Below are 23,060 nucleotides of genomic sequence, written 5' to 3' on the forward strand. Positions count from 1 at the left end.
AAACAGATTTTCAAAATTCAATACAGATAATCTATACTCAGCAGTCAGCAATCTACATATAATAGTATTATTGAACATAATTTTATGTCTACAATAATTACAAGCAATAAAATGTAATAGCCAAGAATATTGTTTCTTTAGGCAAGCACATAATTCTTTTTCAAAATATGAAAAATTTATACTACTTTTCAATATTTGAGACTAGCACAAGCAAAAATCAGGATAGCGAATCTTTCACATGAGACAGATAGAATGGGCTCCCTGCCCTTCGACACCCGTCTTAAGTCAAAGACTAGAGTTATATTGAAGATGTGATGTTTATACAAGGAGAGAAGTATACTTTCTGGACGGCCAAGAAAGCTAGTAGCCAGGGTATGCCGTCATTTTGGAAAGCCTAGCTGGAAATGAGGCCTTTCAGTGAGAAGGAGGCCATTTTGCTTTAGGCAGTGCTCTTGTGTGATTCTACTTTCTCCTCTAAAGAGAAACTCCTTGTGACTGGTACTTTATTAAGAAATGATAGGTATTGTTTTGGGGCAAGGCAGAAGACTCTCTCGGTCTCTCAGGGTTCCCTCTGTCCCTCTCTTTCCCAAGGACACATAAAATTAACCAAATATAGGATTGAAAATTTGGTGAATGCATTCCTGTGACTCGTGTCCAAATTTTATTTAAATGTCAAGTAGTAGCAAAAAGAATCTTAATGAAAATTCTCCTACAGAAAAAGCAAAAACTAGGTACAAAAACTTGCTGACAGTTTTGTAGAATGAAGCCACATTCTCCCAGGGCACTAGCAGAGTAGGAGTTTCCTTGGCTGCCCCTGGAGCAGGTGACTTTAGGATAACGTAGCTATCCATCTTCTTTGAGACAGATGAGTAAATATAAAAGTATCAACAAAATGCTTAATTTGACAGATATCCATTATAATCTATTTAATAAAATTGTCTTTATCAAATATCTATTCAACAAAAATCTACTGAGCAACAGCAATGTGCTAGGTTTGGTGTTAGGTGTTGAGTTTTAACTTTATTCACATTAAGCGTGGATAACATTATTATCAAAAGAGCTAACTTTGCTAGATATTTTCATGATAGAAAAGGGGTTCCTGTCATTATCTAAAGCCACAGTTATGTCACAATGGAAGTAACTTTCAGTTACCTCAAAGCTAACTCTGCAATTTAAAGTTGAAAACAGTCATAAGTGTGCCCATCAGAGACCCTGCTTCTCCTGGCTTATTCTGCTTTCCATTTCTCTTGTTTATTTCTCCCAACTGAATTTATGTTCCTGTTTGGTTGTTTTGCAGATGAGTATGATATTATGAATTGAGGATAATAACTTCAGGTGGAGAACAAGCAGTAAAAAAATCAGCTGATAGTTTCATTTAAATGTTCTTAGTAGCAAATAGCAGGAAGAGGAAACCTAGACAATATATAATCTAGGAGCCGAATTACTGAATGGAATAATGTTTAGAGTTCCACAAAGTGACAATAGCTCTGAAATCACACGAAAGGAAAAGCTTATTGCAGCCTCTGGGTGTGTTTGTGACTTTTTTCCTCCCCAAAGCTAGAATTGCTCTGATAATCAGCACACAGAAGGGCTGTCCTGCTGGGACTAAATTATAAATAAGAGCACTCTCAAAGGATTTTACCTGTAGTAATGGTGCTTTCCATCTGTAATACACTTCACTTTTATTACAGGATTATTGCTTTCAGTTTCTCTCCTAAATGTGCAGTTTCATCAGCACAATATCTTGTACAGATAATGTTAAATAGTGTTACAGTAATTATTAGACATTGCAGTGACAACTTGTACATTACAGTACTAATGTCATGCAAGTGTCTAAAAGATAGGACAACTTATTTTATTAAGCAGCAAACATATTTTTCTTCTTTTATATGATGAAAATAAGAACAGGCTGAGTCTCTCATGATTCTCTAAATAATCGGTATATTTGTCCAGGGACAGCCACAACCTTTATACCAGGTAACTGTTAAACAGCTCTGAAATGCATTATTTAAATAGGTAGGCAGATTATGGTTACACTCTTTAAACAGATGTATAAAAACAAGAAGAGCAAATGAATTCTTATATTCAAAGAATGTTGAACAAATATTAGGACCAAACAGCCCTGGAAATTCTTGTGCCTGGAGTGGTACTACATACTTGGAAATTTCAGTTAATTATCTGAATCAAGAAGTTTAGCTGATAATAATTAGGTAATATCAGCCCATGCTGACCACATGAAACTCCCTACTGGAGCCTTATAATTAATTTATTTTTACAGAGCTACTATTATTTGACATCTCTTACCAGGGGCCATGTTTTATTTTATGGTGTTTGATGATCCCTTAGGTGTCCATTGATGCATGGACTGAGTGTCCTACTGCCACTATTGCCTCTGTTCTTGATTCATCTAGAGCTCTGTCTTCTGCTCCATGTGTACTCACTTATAATCAGACAGGATCTGCCATAATCATGACTGTCAACAAACCTGAGAAACGTGAGTGCACTGCAATACTGTTCATTCCAAAGCCCCTCCTTAGGAACCCTTGTCAATCAGGCCATTCAGTAATGGTCATTCTGCCTGTCTGCCTTTCTCAGCAGGTTGTCTAGGATGCTCTCAGTAAGAATTGTCCTACTGGGCCAGCCCCATGTGGTTGGGCTAACACTGTTTTTTATGGGTTTTATTTGCAGACTTCAATCTTTTAGCTTAAATATCTGCTGCAAGGACCCTGTTCTCTTTTTTCTTTTTCTTTTTTATTTTTCCATAGGTTATTGGGGTACAGGAGGTATTTGGTTATGTAAGTACTTTATTGGTGATGCGTGAGATTTTGGTGCACCCATCACCCAGGCTGTATATGCTGCACCCTACTTGTAGTATTTTATCCCTCGCCTCCCTCCCACCCTTCCCCGCAAGTCCCCAAAGTCCGTTGTATCATTTTTATGCCTTTGTGTGCTCATAGTTTAACTCCCACATATAAGTAGAACATATGATGTTTTCTTAATAATACTTTGTATGTTTGCTATTTATGAAATTTCTAAATTTTTGAACTATATTTATTTTCAGCTTACACTGATTCTTAAAGCAATCTATACGTTCTGAATATTGACTATTTGTGCAGAAGATTGATCTTTTTCAATTCCAATGTGGTTTTTGAGGGTTTCAGAGGCACACTCAACTATAACATAATGAAGCAGGTGGGTTCATTTGTTTTCTTTCCAATCCAGACATTTACTACTTAAAGATCATTCACTCCTTGCACCTTTTCACAAGTTTTTTTTTAATGTATTAAAGTATAGACCAATTAAAATATAAAGAAACATCCAACAAGAAAAAGCCTGTTGAATCCATCAAATCAGTTAGTGCTAATGTTAAAACATAGCCTGGTGTAAGTCTAGTCACTCTTGAAACGTGTTTGTCAGGGTTGTCTTCTCTGTCTTCATGTATGTGATTATACATAGTTCAAAAAGTTTGCATAATTTACATAATTAAATTAAAAATTTACATAACTTCACCCATTCTATCTTCCCTTGATTTGGTTTTATTCAGTTACTTCTGGAATGATTCTATCGCTTACTACATCTTCTACCAGTTTGTCCTTTATGGAAATAAAATTAATTGATGAATAAGTCTCAAATTGGGAGAATGGAAGTAGGAATTAGAGATGGAGATATAGGAGAGGAGAGAAGGGGAATGTAGACAACCTCATTATTGCTAGTGATGATTTAGTCTTCTTGAGAAGCAGATTTTGAATTTCTACACACAATCCCGTCTGCAAAAGTCTGGGAAGACTATTATTTGGTCTTCACAATTTTTCTGCAGCAGTCTATGAAACCTAAAGAATGAGGTTAACAAAAAATGGAAAATGCAATGAAATTCTAGGTGATTTTTTTCTATTGTTGTCAGGCTTAACAATTAATTAGGTAAATAACATTTCTTTTAAATTATAGACTCTCCCCAATGCCCACACACACACTCATAAACATTGGAATTTTCCTGTAAAAATGACCAAGGTGGCTTAAACATAATCTTTTTAGACATTATTTTAAAGAGAAGAATAGGAAAAACAACAATTTGGACAGAGGCGGGGGACAGGGTGTGGTGGCTCAAGCCTATAATCCCAGTGCTTTGGGAGGCTGAGGAGGGAGGATTGCTTGAGCCCAGGAGTGCCAGACCAGCCTGGACAACATAGTGAGACCTGCCTCTTTCAGGTTTTTTTGTTTTTTTTTTTAATTAGCCAGGCATGATGGTGCATACCTGTAGTCCCCGCTACACAGGAGGCTGAGGCAGGAGAATCACTTGTGTGTGGGAATTCAAGGTTGCAGTGAGCTATGATGGTGCCACTGTACTACAGCCTTAGTGACAGAGCAAGCCTATTTATTTTATTTTTTAAAAATCCTTTGTGTCCATGTTTATAAGGCAGATGACAAAAGTTTTAAGCTGCACAAAAATAAAAGTTTCTCTAGGCAACAGTTTTGACTATTTTTACTCAATGTTATTCCTCCGAATTATAAAAATATTCTTTTATGTATAACTACACCAGTACCTGATGAATTAAATGAATTTTGCCCATTTAATTTGTTAATGTTGTGTAGGGGGGGAAGACTACAGTATGCCTATAAATTATATCTTCCCTTCAGATTATTTTTACTGCATTTAGGCAAAATCCTTTTGCCTAGATTGCCCTTGATTGGAAAGTGGTTTAACACAAAAAGAGAGAAGAAAATAAAAAGCCAAGGAAATAAAACACCTTATTTACCAAATCCAGTGACAAATATCTTCTGTCTCACTGTTTCATTATTTTAACCTCACATAAACCATAGTTTTAAGTAGGCAGAGGGATAAGAAAAATCTTAGTTCAACACCTTGTAGATGTTCAATATGTGTGTTTTAAATGATTTACTGAAATTATAGCACATGGTTTGAGGATGTTTATTTCATGTGGACCCGTAGTTTAGGCATTAGAAAAATATATAAGAAAAAAAAGTATGAAAAATAAACAAATAATACGGTGGTATTCGTTTCAGTCACATAACATTTGATACATAGAAAATGAACAGTTTTATGAACATTGTTTCTTTTCTATTCCCAACTCTGGAGAGCTCCTGTCATTTACTTATTCTTCCATTACCTAAATCCCAGTGACAGAAGTAGGAAGATAATAATGAAAAAACAAAAAGACAAACTGCACAACAGAATAACAATTATTTTTAATCATGTTGCAATAGAAACTATATGTCTGCCAAATCCTAACATATGAACCACATATAGAAACTCAGAGAGAAGTTCAAAGTCAGTTAGAAGGTGGGGTGGGGGGGAATGTTAACTGTGAAAATAGTAACCTACATGTGAGAGAGAACAAGCCAGAAAACTCCTCTGAAATGATTTATAATGAAGAGGTAACATTTAATGAGAACACAGAGAAGAAGTGCTGTAAATGGAAAATAACAGATAGGAAGCAGTGGAAAATCTTAAATTTGGAGGAATCTTAGTGGTCCTCTGGGGTTATTCTTCTAACCTACGGGCAAACACCTTTTACCAATGCATGCTAGGAAGCTGTTTGACCATGGATTAGAAGAATAAGCCCAGACGACCACTAAGAGAAAGAGAAAGATATATATAAAATATATATAATCTGTAATTACATAATTCAAAATAAAAATATTATATCTATCTATCTATATCTATATCTCTCTCTCTATATATCTTTCTCTTTATCTTAGTGGTCCTTTGGGGTTATTCCTCTAACCCATGGTCAAACATCTTCCTACTATGGATTGCATGAATTCAAACTAAGCATCATAATTCCATATTCTAAAATAGATTACTCCAAGAGAACATTAATGCCAACTCAAAGTTTTGGTGTTATAATTATTTTGTTGTCTAATTTCCTTTATCTTTCTTGGACTAAGACTACAAACCCAGAAGTATTTCTGGGATTGAATGTTTGAATTAACTGATGTGTAATGATGATCTCTCTTTAAATGCTTCTTACATGAATATTCTACTTCTCTCAGTTTTCTGTTAAGATGGAGGCAGGTTTCCCACTTGAGGGAAGAAAATAAAGAACTAGGTAGGGTGTGGCTGGTCAGAGGTTACACAGGGAATCAAGTTGGAAGCCAGGATGAGAATGGGAAACCGTGGGAGTTCTCATCCAGTGCTGTGTCAGTCAAGGATAACATGAGGTGGAGATAGAATTGATAGGGACAGCAGTTTGGCTGGTGTAGCAGGTCACACATGAACTCACATTTGATATACAGATAAGGTCTTCTGTCCTGCTTATCTCTTTCTGAAATTATTAAGTGCTTTGATGACCTTTGAGTGAAGAGTGACCAATTCTGAATAGTGTTCAAAGAATGAATGACAGTACTTAATAACACCAGAAGGACTCAAGAAATCCAAGGGAACATATTAGCATGTCATAAACCCCAGAAATAATTTACCTGACTCTGAAAGGTTATTTATGCCCAAAATGCTCCTTTCATAAAAGAACAGAAAACTAAACAACAAAAATTAGTTTACTATAGCCAAGACATTTGAATCAAATAGCAAACCAAAATTTCATTTTTATTTTTTAAAAACGTGAATAGAATAGTCTTTTCTGTCACTTATTTAGGACAGATTCTTACACATACAGGAGGACATTATTTGCGTGTCCTGAACCTGTGGGGTCCAATATCATGCAGAAAATAATGGACCATCCAGGAGATGAATATTTATTCCTACTGTCTTTAAATAAAAACAAAGCAAAGGCAAGAAAACACCATGGCTAACGGCAACATAAATCATCAGTGTAGTTCAAGGCCTTTGCTTCAAAAATAGTCAAGACAAATTAGATTAATTCTTCATTGAGAAATTGTATCTTCTTATTAGCCAGTGGGCATGATATGACCAACTTGAGGAGTTGTATTGAACTGCTACTTCTCAAGCCATTATCAAAGGATTGACTAGGGAACAGTGCTTCGATGAGTGCAGTAAGATGGCCTTTCTATCAAACAATGAGACTTATCTTGCCCAGTGACAGAATGCCAACTCAGAGCCTTGGTGTTATAGTCGTTCTGTTATCTAGTGTTATTTTTACCTTTCTCCAAATATTGAATTAGTTGTCTCAGTCCCATGATAAAACGGGACTCAGGATAAGTCCATGTTCTTAAACAAATGCATCACAGGGCAGAAGTGTTATTCACACATACATAGTTTCTGTGTTGTTTTTATTATATATATTTGTTTATGGAACTGTAATTTAGTGAGACATATGCCATATAGGTGATCAATGCTTCCAAAGACAAAGAGATAAACAGGGCTTTGAGAATTCCTTCCATCTTTACATCCATCTCTTCTATCATTCTACTTGCTTTCCTAAAATCCAATCTCTGTTTCATTACTGGGTTTTAAATTTATTTTTCCCTTCACAAGTGAATACTAGCCCATATTTTTTTTGTATTCACTTCAGATAGAATAAATAGGAAAATACTTCATTTTACTTTCTTCTATTCTTAGTTTCTAGCTATCCTTCTCTATAACAGAAAGGAGCCCAAGAATAAATTTGCATATTATTGGATTACTCTCCCCACGAAACAGTAATGAAAGTCCAGCTTCTCTTTTAGACTGACTACAAATTGGCACACTATCCCTCAGCACATTGCATTTTATGCATGTCAACAAAATCAGTTATATTTCTGTGGTGTAAGAAGGGAAGTTTAAAGGAAAAAGTTTCCATTTGTTTTCTACTATTAGTAGAGTAGAACGTTTTTGTTCAATATTCCTAAAGCATGTGGCCCCAACTGCTTATTAACAAAATCCAGTTTTGTTATTTTGATTCTTCCACCCAAAGAAATTTAAAATTTGAAACTAACTGGGAGTGATAGAACCTGAGAGTATTATGTCAAGTTTTAGCAATCTTAAGGAAGATATTTAACTCCATGGAGTCTTATTTCTCTCTTCCTATCTTACACCACAGAAATATAATCTACGTTGTAGACAAAGCATAAAATACAATTTGCTGAGGGATAGTGTGCCAAGTTGTAGTTCGTCTACAAGAGAAGCTGGACTTTCATTACTGTTCTGTGGATAGAGTAATCCAATGAGTACAATCAACTTATTTACTAGACAGTTATTTTTAAATTGAAAAATGTATTATGGTAATGGTAGCATAATACCTTGTATTTTTATACTAAAAATAAGCTGTTTTATATGAAATAGCTGAATTCTGTTTTTTATTGTCTTAAGTCTTGAATTAATTTCCTTCTTTGACCATCAACTCTTTAGAGTAGAACCATGGCAACATCATTATCTGATGTGTATTTACATAACCCTATATTTCTACCTTTTTAAAGATTTAAGGACTCACTTCTAGCATGTTACTTATGAAAAGAATCTGTAGTATATCTGTTCCAATCCTTTAATTTTACATATGAAGTAATTGAAATCTGGAGAAGTAAGCAAGCTTTGTTGAGATCTCAGAACTAGTGACTAACACAGCCTGAACTGCATTTTCTGACTAAAGTTACAGTAGTTTTTACTGCTTATTGTATATAATTATTCAAGTGGAATATTGGGTTTTGTATGGAGAATGTGGGTTTACCTTGAACATTTTCTATAAAGTGACATTCTGTGTTTGCAGCTTGAACAGGATAAACAGGGAGCCCTTAGAAAAGTTATAGCTGAAAGATTCCTGAACCCTCCAACATTAAACATTAAAGCTCCCTGGGCAAGTCACAGTTGTCCAGGCTCCAGCAATTATAGGGCCCTGGTGTTTCTAGGAACACGTTATCTTGGATCTAATTGAGATCAACATAACCATGTTTCATTTTATTATTAGTCCTTGTTGGTTGCTGAAGGGCCGAGGCTACTGCTGATGGCCTCAGACCCATCTTCAGTATTACTGAAGTCATTCTGTAAACTCAACTGCTAAAACAATCACAGTTGTTCTCAAATGAAGTAAAGAAGCTTCAGGGTCCATTTGACACTGCAACCTGAATTCCAGACAATCCTGCTTGAGTTGTACTGGGCAGAAGGATGTTAACTCTGTGGTCATCCAGATAAATGGGGTGTTAACTGGAAAGGGAATTGACTTTTCCTATTGTACAGCAACAGTCTTTTATCTTTTCTGTTTATCATCACAGTGAAAATTTTCTATGACTAAAAGGGTCCTCAGTGACTAACTGACCAATGACATATTTATTAGGACATGTTTCATATAAAAATCTGACCTAAAAATGTATATTGCTTTGGAAAACACAAAATAAAGCCAAAGAAAATAATATTTTATTTTATGAATAAGGCAAGTAATTTGAGTAACAGGATTGCAGGTGGGAGGTAGGGTTGATGATTTGAATTCTAGAATAATTTGTCATGTTAAAAATGGTTTAGCTTGAAGAATCCTTTAAATGGAATGCCCCCATGGGCATGTAGACACACATTCATTTATTAGAAATGCAGTAAACACAGTTGTTTAGGAACAAATTTGTTGTACAATGTAAGGTATGCTTATACAATGTTTGGGCAGTTTCTTTGGTTTAAACTGTGAGATAATTGAACCTGTGTGTACATAAGCACATATTCATTTGTGATCTTGATCAATCGATCAAGCAAAGAACCATGTGCCTTTTAGTAAGGTGATCACATATATGTCCCTATTTGCTCAGGACAGTCCAAATTTGTACCAGTTGTCCTACAGTAATTATTAATAGTGCCCCTCTTCACTCTCAGAAGTGTCCTGGTTTGGATAAGTTATATGGTCACTTATTTCCATGGCTGCTGTACAGTGAAATAAGCCCAATATTAGCTTGAATATAGAACAGAATTACATAAAGAAAATGCAGCCAGCACTCACAGCAGTGCCATTAGGTTTAGCATCATTCATTCAACAGATTGTTATGTAGTATTCATACCTGAGCAAATATTTATTGAGCATTGTGTACCAGGCAATATGTAGGATGCCAGAGATCCAACTGTGAGTACACTCTTAAATGTTTTCATAAGCAGGGTAGATTGTAAATGTGAACAGAGTATATAATATGTGTGTTGCATATTTTATTTAACATGTAATAAGAGAGATTGCCATTAGCATTATATAAATGAGGAAACAGGCTTGCAGACATTTCAAATCTTGCTTATTATCACACAGCTTCTACATAAAAATGCCGAAATTCAAACTCACTTGTTATTAAATTCCTTCACTTATCTCTTCATCATTTTCCCTTGAAGGCGTAATTGAGAGAGTAATTAAAGCATTTTGTGCTTGGTGTGTGGGAGGGGATGAACAGAGGTGATGATGAAAAAGGAATGGGTGGACTACTATTCTATACAGCAGCTTTCTGAGTTGTCAGGACCACCCAACAGAAGGGCTTCTCTAGGCCCTGCCAGAGAAATAATTACTTGATCACTAACAGGGTCAGCGTGACTCCTGGGCCCACTGAGTGACATGATGTTACACAGATTCTTTAATCTGGTTGGACTGCTATTTCACCGACTGTTCAAATCCCCAAAAAAGTTAGTTCCATTTCTATTCTCCATGAAAATTCCTGCCCTCTTACCAACCTGTCCTTCATCCTTCGAGAGAATAATAATATTTTTTAAAATGAGCAACAAATTATAAGCAACAAATGGGCAACAAATTATATACTTTATAATCTAAAATTATAAGAGAAAATTGTTTAAAAATGAAAGAAAAATAGAAAAAAATTGTTTAATGAAAAACACTTTGGAAATCTTAAAACACACAGAAATTATTGAGGTCTAACCAAAAGGGGAGAGACTGACTCTATGTTTGCCAAGTTCACCAAAAAGTGATAGTTCTTCCTCATATCCCCACCAGTTGCAGTGCTCTAAGCACATTAAAGAAGCGGCATGAGCCTCCAGATTCACATCTGGAAACAGCAGCATATAAAGAGCTGGTTGTCTTCCCCCATCCCCCGTCCACGCCTCAGATACAGCTGAGAAAGAAAGAAGATACAAAAAAATTAAATTATACCTTACATGAAGGATAGGGTATGGATTTATGCCTTATATTTCCATTATAGCAAATAAGAGGCATTTGGATTGGCCAAGCAGAGGAGCATTCGTGGTGGACATGACTACTCTACTTATCAAAAAGACTTCCCTTTATAAACAAAGTAAGAAGGAATGGTTGTGTCTTACCTACTACACACACATTTTTTTTTTAATGGCCACTCTTAATAGTTTAGGCATAGTAAAAAGAAACTGGAAAAAGGATGTGTTATGATTAGATTTAGTTGATTATTACAGAAAGGTCAAATAAAGTGGCTTTAACAAGTTAGGGTTTTTATTTTTCTTTAATGTAAAATAGCCCAGAAGAGATGTCCAGAGCAGAAATTATATCAGAATATCCCTGGCATATCATTTAATTTTGCCGTCTTGAATGTGTTGCTTTCACCCTGCTGGTACAAGGAAGAGTTTGATGCTCCAGTCATTACACACCATTCCTTCTTCACAGGACCTCCCTTGAGACTCTCTCCGTTGACTTTTACTTACATCTCATTGGCCATTGCATCGGCAAGGGAGACTATAAACTGGAGGATTTTAGCTTGGCTTATCGCTCAACCATTAATACATATGTTCTCCTACAGAGGCAGATGGGAAGAAGAAATATTGGGGAGAATACTGTCAGTCTCTGCTGCAGGCCGAGAGTAACTTCATGTGCCTAAAAAACAGATGAACAGGCCGGGCACGGTGGCTCACACCTGTAATCCCAGCACTTTGGGAGGCTGAGGCTGGTGGATTACGAGGTCAGCAGGTCGAGACCATCCTGGCTAACATGGTGAAACCCCGTCTCTACTAAATATACAAAAAACAAACAAACAAAAATAGCCAGGCGAGGTGGCGGGCGCCTGCAGTCCCAGGTATTCGGGAGACTGAGGCAGGAGAATGGCGTGAACCCGGGAGGCGGAGGTTGCAGTGAGCCGAGATCTGGCCACTGCACTCCAGCCTGGGCGACAGGGCGAAACTCCGTCTCAAAAAACAAAAACAAAAACAAAAACAACAAAAACAGACGAACAGAGGATGGCATCAGAACATTTGTCCTGCTATTGGATGCCCCTACTATTTTTCACAAAAAGGAATGGATCTGTTCAAAGTTCACTTACATTTCTAACATCCCATTGTTCATTTTTATTTACTGTTAAATGAGCACCTCTTATATTCTGGATGCAAAGGGGGCCAACTTCAAAAAAATGTAACATCTGCCTTGCTTTCCAGTTCAGTGTACATATTGGGAGTCTACTTTTCTTGCTCTGTTTCACAAGATCTTAGTTTTGAATCCCTGTTTAGGGATAGAGGTTAGAAATACCTGCATTGATCTTATCACATTGCCCTGTAGGATGAGATGTCATAAAGAGTCAGTGAGTTGACACGTGTAAAGTGCAAAGCAGTTGACAGGTGCCTGCCACGCAGAAAAGGAGCACTCCAATAAATGTTGGTTATTAATATTGTTAGTGTTAGTGTTCACTATTATTATTGTTAGTATTAGTGTTGCTGTGTTTTTGCCTCTTAATAACATTCCTCTTTACTCTTTGTAATCTTTTTTCTCACAGACTAACCATATATATTATATAACTAATCTTTTTCATTTTTCCTCTCTTCCTGTATCATCTTTTTTACCTCTCTATATGCTTCTGTGCTTGCCCCTGCCTCTGTTTCTGCATGAAATGCCAATCTTTTCAGGCTGTCTTTGGTGACTTCTAAGCTAATATACTCAAATCTGGACATAAGGCATACGTACAAGTAGCTGATCAATGGTTCTCTTCCAATATGCTCATCTCCCGTCACTGGGCCTACCAGAAATAATAATAAAAGTTCTCTATTTATTGAACACCTTCTGCTATGCATTCCATATTCTTTGTGGTCTCCTGTAAATCAAATACATTCCTTTTGTCTCTTGGTTTCAGCTCAAGTGTTGTTTCCTCTGAGTGATTCTGTTACTTGACCTTTCTGCCCTCTCTCAAAGTTCTTGGCTTGCAAGCAGCATAATAAATTCCCATCTCATCATCATTAACTGTCAACTGGCAATCCACAGCCAGGTGAAGAGTAGAATAGGAACCCATGTCTTGTCACTAAAGCATGCTAGATCTCTAATAGCTTATTAGCATACCATACACAAGCATCTTGCTTTTAATTAGTTACGTGGTGTGATAATTAAGTAGTATTTCTCTACAGTTTCCTCTTGTGTGGGGAAGAAAGGGAGGGAAGAGGTGGGCTAGCAACAGAAAGGGGTGTTAAAGCTTAAGTATGAAGTTTTAAGTAATTGTGACCCTGGGGACAAAATAGTCAGCAAATTCTCAAGGGGAGAAAATAAAGTACTTCTCTTCTGTTAAAAAAAAAAAAAAAAAAAAATCAAGAGACAAATCTTTCCTCCCCTGTTCTCGCTAATAGTTATTTGAAGGAAAACAACAACAAAAACAACAAATACAACTTTTTAAACTAAAGATAAACACAAATGAATAAGATCCAAAGACTGTCTTTTGTTACTCTGTCTTATGTTTTGAGATGAGAGCACAGCTGATATTATTGGACTTGTCCAGGTCAAGAGGATTGGGGGAAGACAACTGCCATCATTCTAAGTTGACTGAAGAATCCTAATGGGATCTTGATATTTCAACACAGAAACATTTCAGGAAGCCTGTATTTGAGTCCCAAAGATTGACCACAATTGTTACCCTGTTCAATCTAATCATTTCTTTTCCCAGGTGGGAAGGATGATATACCACCTCTTGGGACTGCTGTTATGCCATTAGTGTGAGACAAGGCATTGGGGAAAGAAATGCCCTTCCCAACAACTTCATCATCCTTGAACAAGTATTTAGATTCTTATGGCCAGAGTAGCAGGACATATAAACTGAAGTCATATTCTGGCAGGGTATATGCTATCGAGTTTCTTCAAATAGGAGAGCAGATGGCAGGCTATGAATCGTCAAGATGTGGATTTGAAAAGTTACTACATTGTCAAAAGGACAGATGTAAACCTGCTATGATAGAACGCACCAAATGCAGTCCCACATTGAGCTTAATAGTAACACAGTCTCTCACACACCATATCTACTTCCAACAAGCGCCAAACTCCCAATTAAAAACAATTCCAACATGAACCTTAGCCTCTCTCTAAGTGACCCTTTCTCAGGAAGAGCAGATTCCACAGCTTCGTATTCTTCAGCATGTGCTTTTTCATGTTGTGACATAAGAAGAATATATTAGGTCTTTGTCCCCATTTCTGGCACTGAGTTCCTAAAACCCTTCAAAATCGCTGGGTAATTGGAATGTCTTTTGTTATTCATAACATGTCCCTTTTGATCATACCTAAGTTTATGCTAATGAGGTAGCTTAGGCAGGAGGCTCTAGAGAGCCTCAGGATGGGGCTGCTCACAGGAAAACCAAATGATTCTAAGGTTGGAACATTCAGCTCCATCCACAGACTTCAGGGAAGGAAGGTGCTGCTAGAGAGTAAGCAGACCTCTATGAAAACTTTTCTTTTCCCCCCCAGCACTTTGAGAGGCCAAGGTGGGAGGATTGCTTAAACTCAGTTTTTCGAGACCAGCCTGAGCAACATAGCAAGATCTCTTCTCTACAAAAAACAAAATTTAAAAAATAGCTGGGCAAGATGGCATGCACCATTAGTCCCAGCTACTGGTAAGGCTAAGGTGGGAGGATGGCTTGAGCTTGGGAGCTTGAGGCTTCAGTGAGCCATGATTATGCCACTGTACTCCAGCCTGGGCAACAGATGAAAGCCGTGTCTCAAAAAAAAAAAAAAAAAAAAAACAGAAAACAAATAACAAAACTGCCACCATCTTCTCTTCTCTCTCTATCCCTTAACTCTCTTATTTTTTGACAGTCACAGTAAAGCAGAAACACTAAACAATGCCCCTTAGAGCCCATGAGCCTCTCAGAGACTCTGGCCTCAGAAGGTAAACTGCAGCAATTGATGAGGCTGTTCTAAAGCCATGACTCAATGTCTTGGACGCCACCTCCTACTAGCATATGGGAAACATCATAAGGCTACTTTTTTGCCCAAGATTGGCAGTCAAGCAATTCCAGACAACCCTCCAACTTGGAACAAAATAAAGTCCAGATTAAGAATGTAATCTGGAAGAAGAACAGAGGGACAGCTTTTTTATCTCTTTATCTCATAAGAGTACATTTTTAGCGTTTACCTAGAGATTAAGTAAGAGACCAGGGAGATAGCAGAATATACTGTCTTTAACTTGATGAGCTACTACACCTAATTAGATCCTGCTGAACTGCTAGACAACATAATACTAAAAGGTAATACTTCCCTTAACCCTTAAATAAGCCAGGCCTGTGGTAACAACCAAGTGCAGGCAGACTTGTTTCGTTGCCATCCTGTTTAGAAGTAGCACAGTATCATTTTCAGATGAAGCCTCTAGGAGATGTTCTGTACTTTTCTCTACACTTAGTTCCCATTCTTGTAAGCAGTTACATGTGTACCTTTCTCCTCTGAGTAAAGAAGCCATGGATCACTCCCTCAGACTTTTAGCAAAACTCTTGGCCTGAAAACTAGGCTACCATATATTTTTAGAAGTCAAAGGATGCAACACAGAGAATACATTTTTCTATGAAAATTAATACAAGTGATATTAGTGGATATAACCATTAATTGTTTGGACTCAGCCTTATCTTACAAACGCAAGGTCATTTATCTAGATTGGTACTTAAAAACATAAAATTTTACTCTAATCAAATGCAATATAAAAATTGGTATAATCTTGATATGTGCTTTATGGGAGTGAAGCTGAAAATATTTAACCATATCATTCAATATACAGTTTCTTATCATATATGTTACTATAAAAATATCCATCCTTTTTTTTTTTTCAGACAGTCTCACTCTGTCACCCAGGCTGGAGTGAAGTGGCGCGATCTTGGCTCACTGCAACCTCTGCCTCCCAGGTTCAAGCCATTCTCGTGCCTCGGCCTCCCGAGTAGCTGGGATTACAGGCACGTGCTGCCACACCTGGCTAATTTTTGTATTTTTAGTAGAAACAGGGTTTCACCATGTTGGCCAGGCTGATCTCCAACTCCTAACCTCAGGTGATCCACTCACCTCGGCCTCCCAAAGTGCTGGGATTACAAGCATGAGCCACAGTGCCCAGCACCATCCTTTTTTATGGTAGGTTAATCAGTTCCTGCAATTGAGAGCAGACATAGTTCATTATGATCACCTTCCTATTTTTGTCCTGATTACATTCTTTGTTGTGTTTGTTATTCATAAGTTAAACAAGTGGTCCCATGCTAACATTTTTTTGTCTTTCTCTTTTATAGTGTTATCTTGCCTTTGACCATTAGGGAGCAGACAGGCCTCCCCAGGGAAAGTGGGTAGAGTGGCAGAGCTCAACCCATATAAATAAAAGCTTTGCTTTACGAGCCTAAAAATTAAGATTTTTTAGCCTTCTTCTCACTGAGCACTCAGGAAAACAGTTTCTATGAATGTATCTGGAGTCCTCAATCCCTTCCACATGAGGAACCAACAAGAGTTTTCCAAGTGCAGAAAATTGAAAGTTATGTGGCTTGCTTTTGTTTTAATGATTTCATGTTTCCCTTGTAAATGTCCTTTCCCTCCTTCTGTCTGTCCTCTTAAGCACATGATATCCTCTTCAACTTTTTCCTTGCTCCCCTATCAAGATATGCTGAATGATTTATGACCTGAAATGTATTGCATTCTTTTCCGTGCAGTGATAGCTTTCCTGATACAATAGTCTAACCGAGTTTTAGAGACTCGGTTTTGTGTACACCCATAACTGCTTGCTGCCTATCTGATGCCTACAGAGAACACCCAAGTGAATAGACTCATATGCCTCCAGCCCAAAAGCCTAGAATCCCAGACAGGGCTTGGGCATCTTTTACAGTCAAAAGTGGGCAAAATATCAAAAGAAAAAGATGCATTTATGGGAGGATTTAAGACTTCAATATGGAGTCTGAGAAGAAATTTATTAGCATTTGTGTCATATATCCCATAATACCTAGAAACCTTACCACCCAAGAAGACTAAAATGTTCTCACATCACAGTCTAGGATCTATTGTTACACAATTTACAGTTCTTTGATAATTAAAATGAAATTCCAGATTCAATATCACCAAGTTAATAACAGCAACAGGCACAACAGATAGTAACTATTAACTTCATTCACACAGGAAATGGAGGAGAGGCTGGAATCTTTTTTCTTTTTAATATAATAGTCATTGCATTTAGGTGAAAGGGTCCTAAAATGGCAAAGAAAAGATGAATATTCCTATCCAAATTTGGGTTGGAAAAATGATAACAAAATGGTAAAGAAGGGATCCATTAGTATCAATAGGGAAGTGATTTATTAATTATTACATACTTAAATTATTCTTGTGCTATAGAGATCAGCCATATAAAGTATAAAAACACTTGCTCAACTGGTCTCTTACTTTAATTTAGAAAAAGATGTGAATACAGGTATATATATACACATATATGTAATTATATATTCTATCATATTTCATATTTTATTAATATATTGCATAAATATATTATATATATTATAGTAATAACATACGTGTATAACATATCAATAACACACACACACACCTGTCACATAGAGAATAACACACATTCAAGTGAAAAAGAGAATGATCTAAGAGCATTTTGGAAAGATTTCCAAGATCAGCCACATTTTGTGAATCTGTTTTTAGTTGGCTAAGAATTTTTTGAAGAATTAAGTCTTCAGAAAGATGGGATGCAGGACACTGTGCTAATTTCCTGGATAAATAATTGTTTTTAAATCAGAAAATTGTTTAAAATACAGATAACTTTCAACAAAGTAAAACTGAAAAAGAAAATGGAATTCAAAGGTATGAGAAAGATGGAGCCAAAGTGGAAGGATGCTATGAAGAAGACAGCATCAGATGATAGCTTTCTAAATAGTGAGGTGACATGCTGATAATTCAATGTGATGCCAAGATAATAAAAATGCATAAGAGCACTGGCCTCGTAAACAGACACATGTTATTATGCAACAGGAAAGCTGTACCCTATAGCTCCTATTTATAAGGTAAAGTGAGCTGCTATCTGGCATCCCCCTTCTAGGTTTGAATGCCCCAGGATCAGAAAGATGCTGATAACTGAAAATGAAAGAAGAAACCAACAACAAAAATGATTGAAGAACTTTAGGGTGCATGCAGAAAGATTAGAAAAAATAAAATAGCCCTAGTTTTACTGTGATAACTAGGAAGGAATATGCATGATCACTATCTACAAGTGCTATATCAGAAAGTTGTAAACACTAAGGAGGCAAAGGAATAATTTCCAGTACTATGATACCAAGGTGCATGTGGCTAAGGGTAATAGGATAGAATTACACTTTGCAAAATATAATTTGAAAGCTAAGGATATATTTTAGAAAAGTTAATTGTGCACAAACTGTTTTACATGCCCAGAATGTTAATCAGCTGCATCCTTTCCCAGGTGATGTTCTATCTCTGCCTCCACCTCTACCTCATCAACAAACACTCAAGGAAAAGCACTTAGCTGAAGTCTAAATCTCCCAAAGGAAATGATTTCTTGGACTTTAGGCCTTAGGCTTAGGTTCTCATTCTTTATCCTCAAGGCACAGATACACACTAATTGGCTTTCTCCCCTCTAAGCCTCATGTAGGTTGAGGACTCAGGCCAAGGAAAAGGGAGCCAGAGTTAGAAACCTGGAAATTATGCTGGTGTAGCAGGAAAGAATTCCTTTCCTAGCTCTCTCCCTCAACCTCCTCCAGGTCACCAGCGCTCTTAGAAGGTGTCCAAGTGCAAAAAGCCCTAGAAGATCATGCAGTGGTTTCAAAGAGGATACCAAGATTATGAACTGAGAACTTGAAGAAATTATTAGAAACCCTGTGTATTTTTTATCTCACTCATTTTTATTCGTATTTTTATATATTTTGCATTCATAATATATTAGTACAGTTTATAGTAAGTTGATGTAGCAGTTCATAATTATTTATATATTATTTGAAAAAATTAAAAAATGTGTATATGAGGTCATGTGACCAATTATTATTATTTTAATAAATCTGTTTATTACTGGAGAGAAGGGAGAGTCCTGGAGATTAAAGATTCTACCTACCACTAGGCAGTGTCTGTAAATATCAAGTGAGATCAAGTGTGTTGGTTTAAGCCCTTTGGAAAGTTAAATTTACTATACAAATGTAAAGAAAGATCCTTATTGAAATGATTAGAAGGAGGGAAAGTTTAGCATTCCTTTCCTTAGAAAAAGACAATCACAGGAAACCATCTTCTGAATGTAAATGAAAGATTTAGCCGTATATATGAGGTAAATACCGAATCTTGGAAATGTAACTTCTCCAAGGAACATACCTGGGAAATTGCAGGGGGAATATTGAGAAGAAAGACTGTAGAAAAAAGAAAAGAAGAGAATCTGGAAGATGGATAGAAGTAGTATTTTGAGATGAGGTAAAATGAGAAAAATGAGGAGAAAGCAAGCTGTGATGCTGCCGCAGAGTATAAAGACAGCTGTTTTAAAGGCAGGGAACCAAGAAGGAGAAGACCCAAGCACTCTGGGTTTTTTTGTTTGTTTGTTTGTTTGTTTGTTTTTAGTTGAGAATTTTTGTTATCAAAAGTATTATCCAGTCACTTGTACACTTAACCAACAGGAAATAAACATATTTTTGCAAACAACTTTACCAAATGATTGCATAGCAACACCACCAGCACCACAGTTACACATATCACACATTTATTTAGTGCTTTCTAAGTTAAAACTGCTTTCCTGCACATCATTATTATATTGCCTTCTGGTTGTGAAAGAGAAGTAATCCAGCAAAATGAAATAAGTCTTAAAATATGATAACACAAACACATATAATTATTTTTAAAAATGGGCATAAGAAGTAAGCCTTGGTGAAATTTTCCAATTTTAGTTTATCTTGTAGACTGTCAAGATTGAAAATGAACCAGTCTAAATTCTTCACCGTTTATGAACAAAGTACAGCCATTGAATACTGTCTTATACCTCTAGAGCAATGTTAGAACAAACAACCATATTTTATATGTGTTTTTAACTCCTGTCTCTGGGCCAGTGTCTCATAAATAAGCGAAAAAAGGTTTTTGAGTAAATGCAATTGATTGAGGCATGTGCACTGTTGGTAAGATCAGTTTGGCATTTTAAGTCTGACATGTTATCGAATTGCTAAATGTATGGTTGTGAAAATCTAACAGCTGACTGCAGAGCCACTGAACAATTTTGTAGAATTTCTCTTGTTCTAATTACGGAATATGTTGAACAGCGTTAACACCAGCAGTGAACTGATATGTTCTGATTTAATAAAAAGACAATCCTTGAGTAGGGTCAAGCTAAATCCCAATGTCTACAGATTTGGTGAAACAAGGACAGTTTATGTGTAGGAGTTCTTTTAAAAACATATTTTTAATGATGAAAGATGTCTCCCCAATAGTTTTCAAATGTTACACATAAACCTTTTGATAAGAAGGTACAAGCTTATGCATAGTTGTCACTCTCCTCTATCTTTTTAATTGAGCAGTCTCGTATGATTATACATATAATAAGAGGTCACTTTAGAAGTATGTGCCTACCTGAAAGTAACAACTCTGTTTTACTGTTACACAAGTGTTGTGTTCACCTTTAGGAAGCAGGGCAAACACATGATTTTGAAAATAATTTTCCTGTTTCCCACTATTGCTTCATTGATTCAAACTGTGGACCTCACTGTTACTTAGAATATGATACATTTCCTTAAAAGAAATTTCTGTCACCTGATTATAGTACACAATTATAAAGGATGATTTTTTTAAATACTATTTTTTTTAGAATTCTGTTAAAATTTTATTTTAAAAATGCTTAGAAAAATGTATCCCTGACATTGTGTTTACCACTTTAAAGATTATGGGTTTTAAATATACTAGCCTAGCATTAATTTTTAAAATGGAGGAAATTATTAACTGATTTAAAAAGAGATACAAAAGAGTTAAATGAAACTTCCATATTTAAATAAGTTGTTGGTAATACTCAGATAATAAAACATATTTTGAAAGTTATTGAGAATTCAAAGGAGACTGATATAAATGGTGAAAAAAGATGATAATGTGGGTTGGAAAATAATTTGGGAGAAGATGGATTAATCCTCAGATTCATTCATCAAATTTGTAGAAAGGCAATGGTGTTAAATTTAGTTTAGAAGGCCAAAGAATTGCACATTCTTCTTTCCTTTATGAGAATGAGATAAAGAACAAGAAAACAAGCTGAAATCAAAGAACCAGTCAAAAGTAAAAAGGGTGACAAGCTAAGGTCAATGAGGATCAGTTTTAATTCCTCCTATTTTACCTGATAATTGCCTGGTTATTAATTTTGTAGTGTTAATTAATATTACTCATACTTAATGAGGCACTGAAAAATTCTGAGTCATTAAGGAAAGTCAAAGTATATTTCCATGTTTACTGAGGAAAGAGAGAATACTTCCTTTTTAAAATTTCAATAAGGCAAGTGCAACAAGGAAAAATGACACAAAGAATAACATTCACTTAACCATTCACTGATTTAACTAGTATTTATAGAATACCCACCATGTATCAGCAGTTCTGTAGGTAATGAGGTTACAGGAATAAGCAAGACTAGAAATTTCCGTGGAGGTCACAGAGCTTAAATTCAAGCAACCAGAAAAAAATTACATTGCTCATTATAATTCTCTACCAGATTTCTAAGCTGACTCTGTTTTTTCTATCTGCTTTGTTGTTTATTTTATCATTAGCAGCAAATATTCAGAAAAAAATTAATATGATATCAGAAAGTACAATAACATTGTTTCCTATAATCCAAATTTGTTTCGTAAAACTCACACTGCACCATTCTTTGAATACTTCTTACAAATTGAATCTTGTATGACTTCTCAAGAAAACTATCCAAAGAATGTTGGAAAGCAGAAAAGACAGAAGAGAAAAAAAGGAAAGAAAAAGGACTAAGAAAAACAGAAGAAAAGAGTAACCCTGCTTAATAGAAAAAAGAACGTTTTGCATAGTGAGTGAGTGACTTATTATTCATATCTTCACCTCCCAGCCTTCTGAGGGATGGAGTATACATGCACAGATTGGGCATACTCCATTTGTAAATGTGTTACCAGTTACATTAGTCAGTAAAATTTCCCTGTAACTATAATGCTTGGGTCCCTGCTAAAAGGGAGTTTAGTGAACACGACCTAGATCTAAGGCTGAAGGGCATCCTCTGACCTCCCATTCTAAATTTAGAATTTGACAGCCACAGATTATGTACCTCCTTTGAAGAGCACACACCTTCCCATGAAAACCACTCTCAGGGTCTTGCCCAGAAGTGCCTCCAACATAGGGTTTGGAAGCAGATAGCATAAGCATAGAAGCCCCGGACGTGAAAGCAGAGAAATACTGCTTGCTGTGCCTGAGTGCAGCAGTTGAAAGAAAGGTAAAATAGGACTTGATTTCTATGACTGTGGAACAATAGCTTTTGACACTCATGACATGTGACTCAGTGGATAGATGTCAGGGTCTGATTCGTCAGATTCATCCTATCTCTCTCCTCCTCACTTGGAGTGGAGACAGTGATAGGATGAAATGAATTGAATGACTCCGCTCACAGAAAAGTGAGGTGAGACTAACACACACAAAAGAGAAAGAAAAGAGAGGACCAAGTACAGGAGAAATGCATAAATTTTAACAGCAATTTAGAGAAGATCAGATATTTCGAGCAGGCTTTCAACTCTTTACTTTCTATCCTTTACATACTAGCCTTTGAGGATATGTTGTATATAATTACAGATAAAGGCATGTTATATATTAATTATGACATCAATGGACTGTTTTATTACTTCTTTCAACCAGTTCTTCAATTTTACTCAAGCTGCAAACCACACTATCAAAAGTTAAAGATGAAAAACATTTGCGAGGTCACGGCTTGTCCCTTTTCCTGAGTAGGGGGAGGAAAACCAGTGTTTTCTTCAGTATTTTGTAAAAGTGGTATTATATCTTTCCACGCTTGTGTGCACTACTGAGGTCTGCGCAAATGCTCTTGCTTTGCTGGTT

General features: G+C 36.2%; 1 protein-coding gene and 1 long non-coding RNA gene across 3 annotated transcripts in view; both read left to right on the forward strand.

Moving 5' to 3' along the window:
- The window catches only part of LSAM (limbic system associated membrane protein), a 656,583-nt gene that overhangs the window by 161,429 nt on the left and 472,094 nt on the right, over positions 1–23,060 (forward strand). The gene's annotated exons all lie outside the window — the stretch shown is intronic.
- The window catches only part of LOC139362057 (uncharacterized), a 116,492-nt gene that overhangs the window by 87,389 nt on the left and 6,043 nt on the right, over positions 1–23,060 (forward strand). The window contains exon 2 of the long non-coding RNA XR_011620345.1: positions 1–23,060. This exon is cut by the window's left edge and continues 22,773 nt beyond it; it is cut by the window's right edge and continues 6,043 nt beyond it. This is a non-coding gene — a long non-coding RNA (uncharacterized lncRNA).

The sequence above is a fragment of the Macaca nemestrina genome, chromosome 2 (genome assembly GCF_043159975.1).
Source record: "Macaca nemestrina isolate mMacNem1 chromosome 2, mMacNem.hap1, whole genome shotgun sequence".
Lineage (NCBI taxonomy): Eukaryota > Metazoa > Chordata > Mammalia > Primates > Cercopithecidae > Macaca > Macaca nemestrina.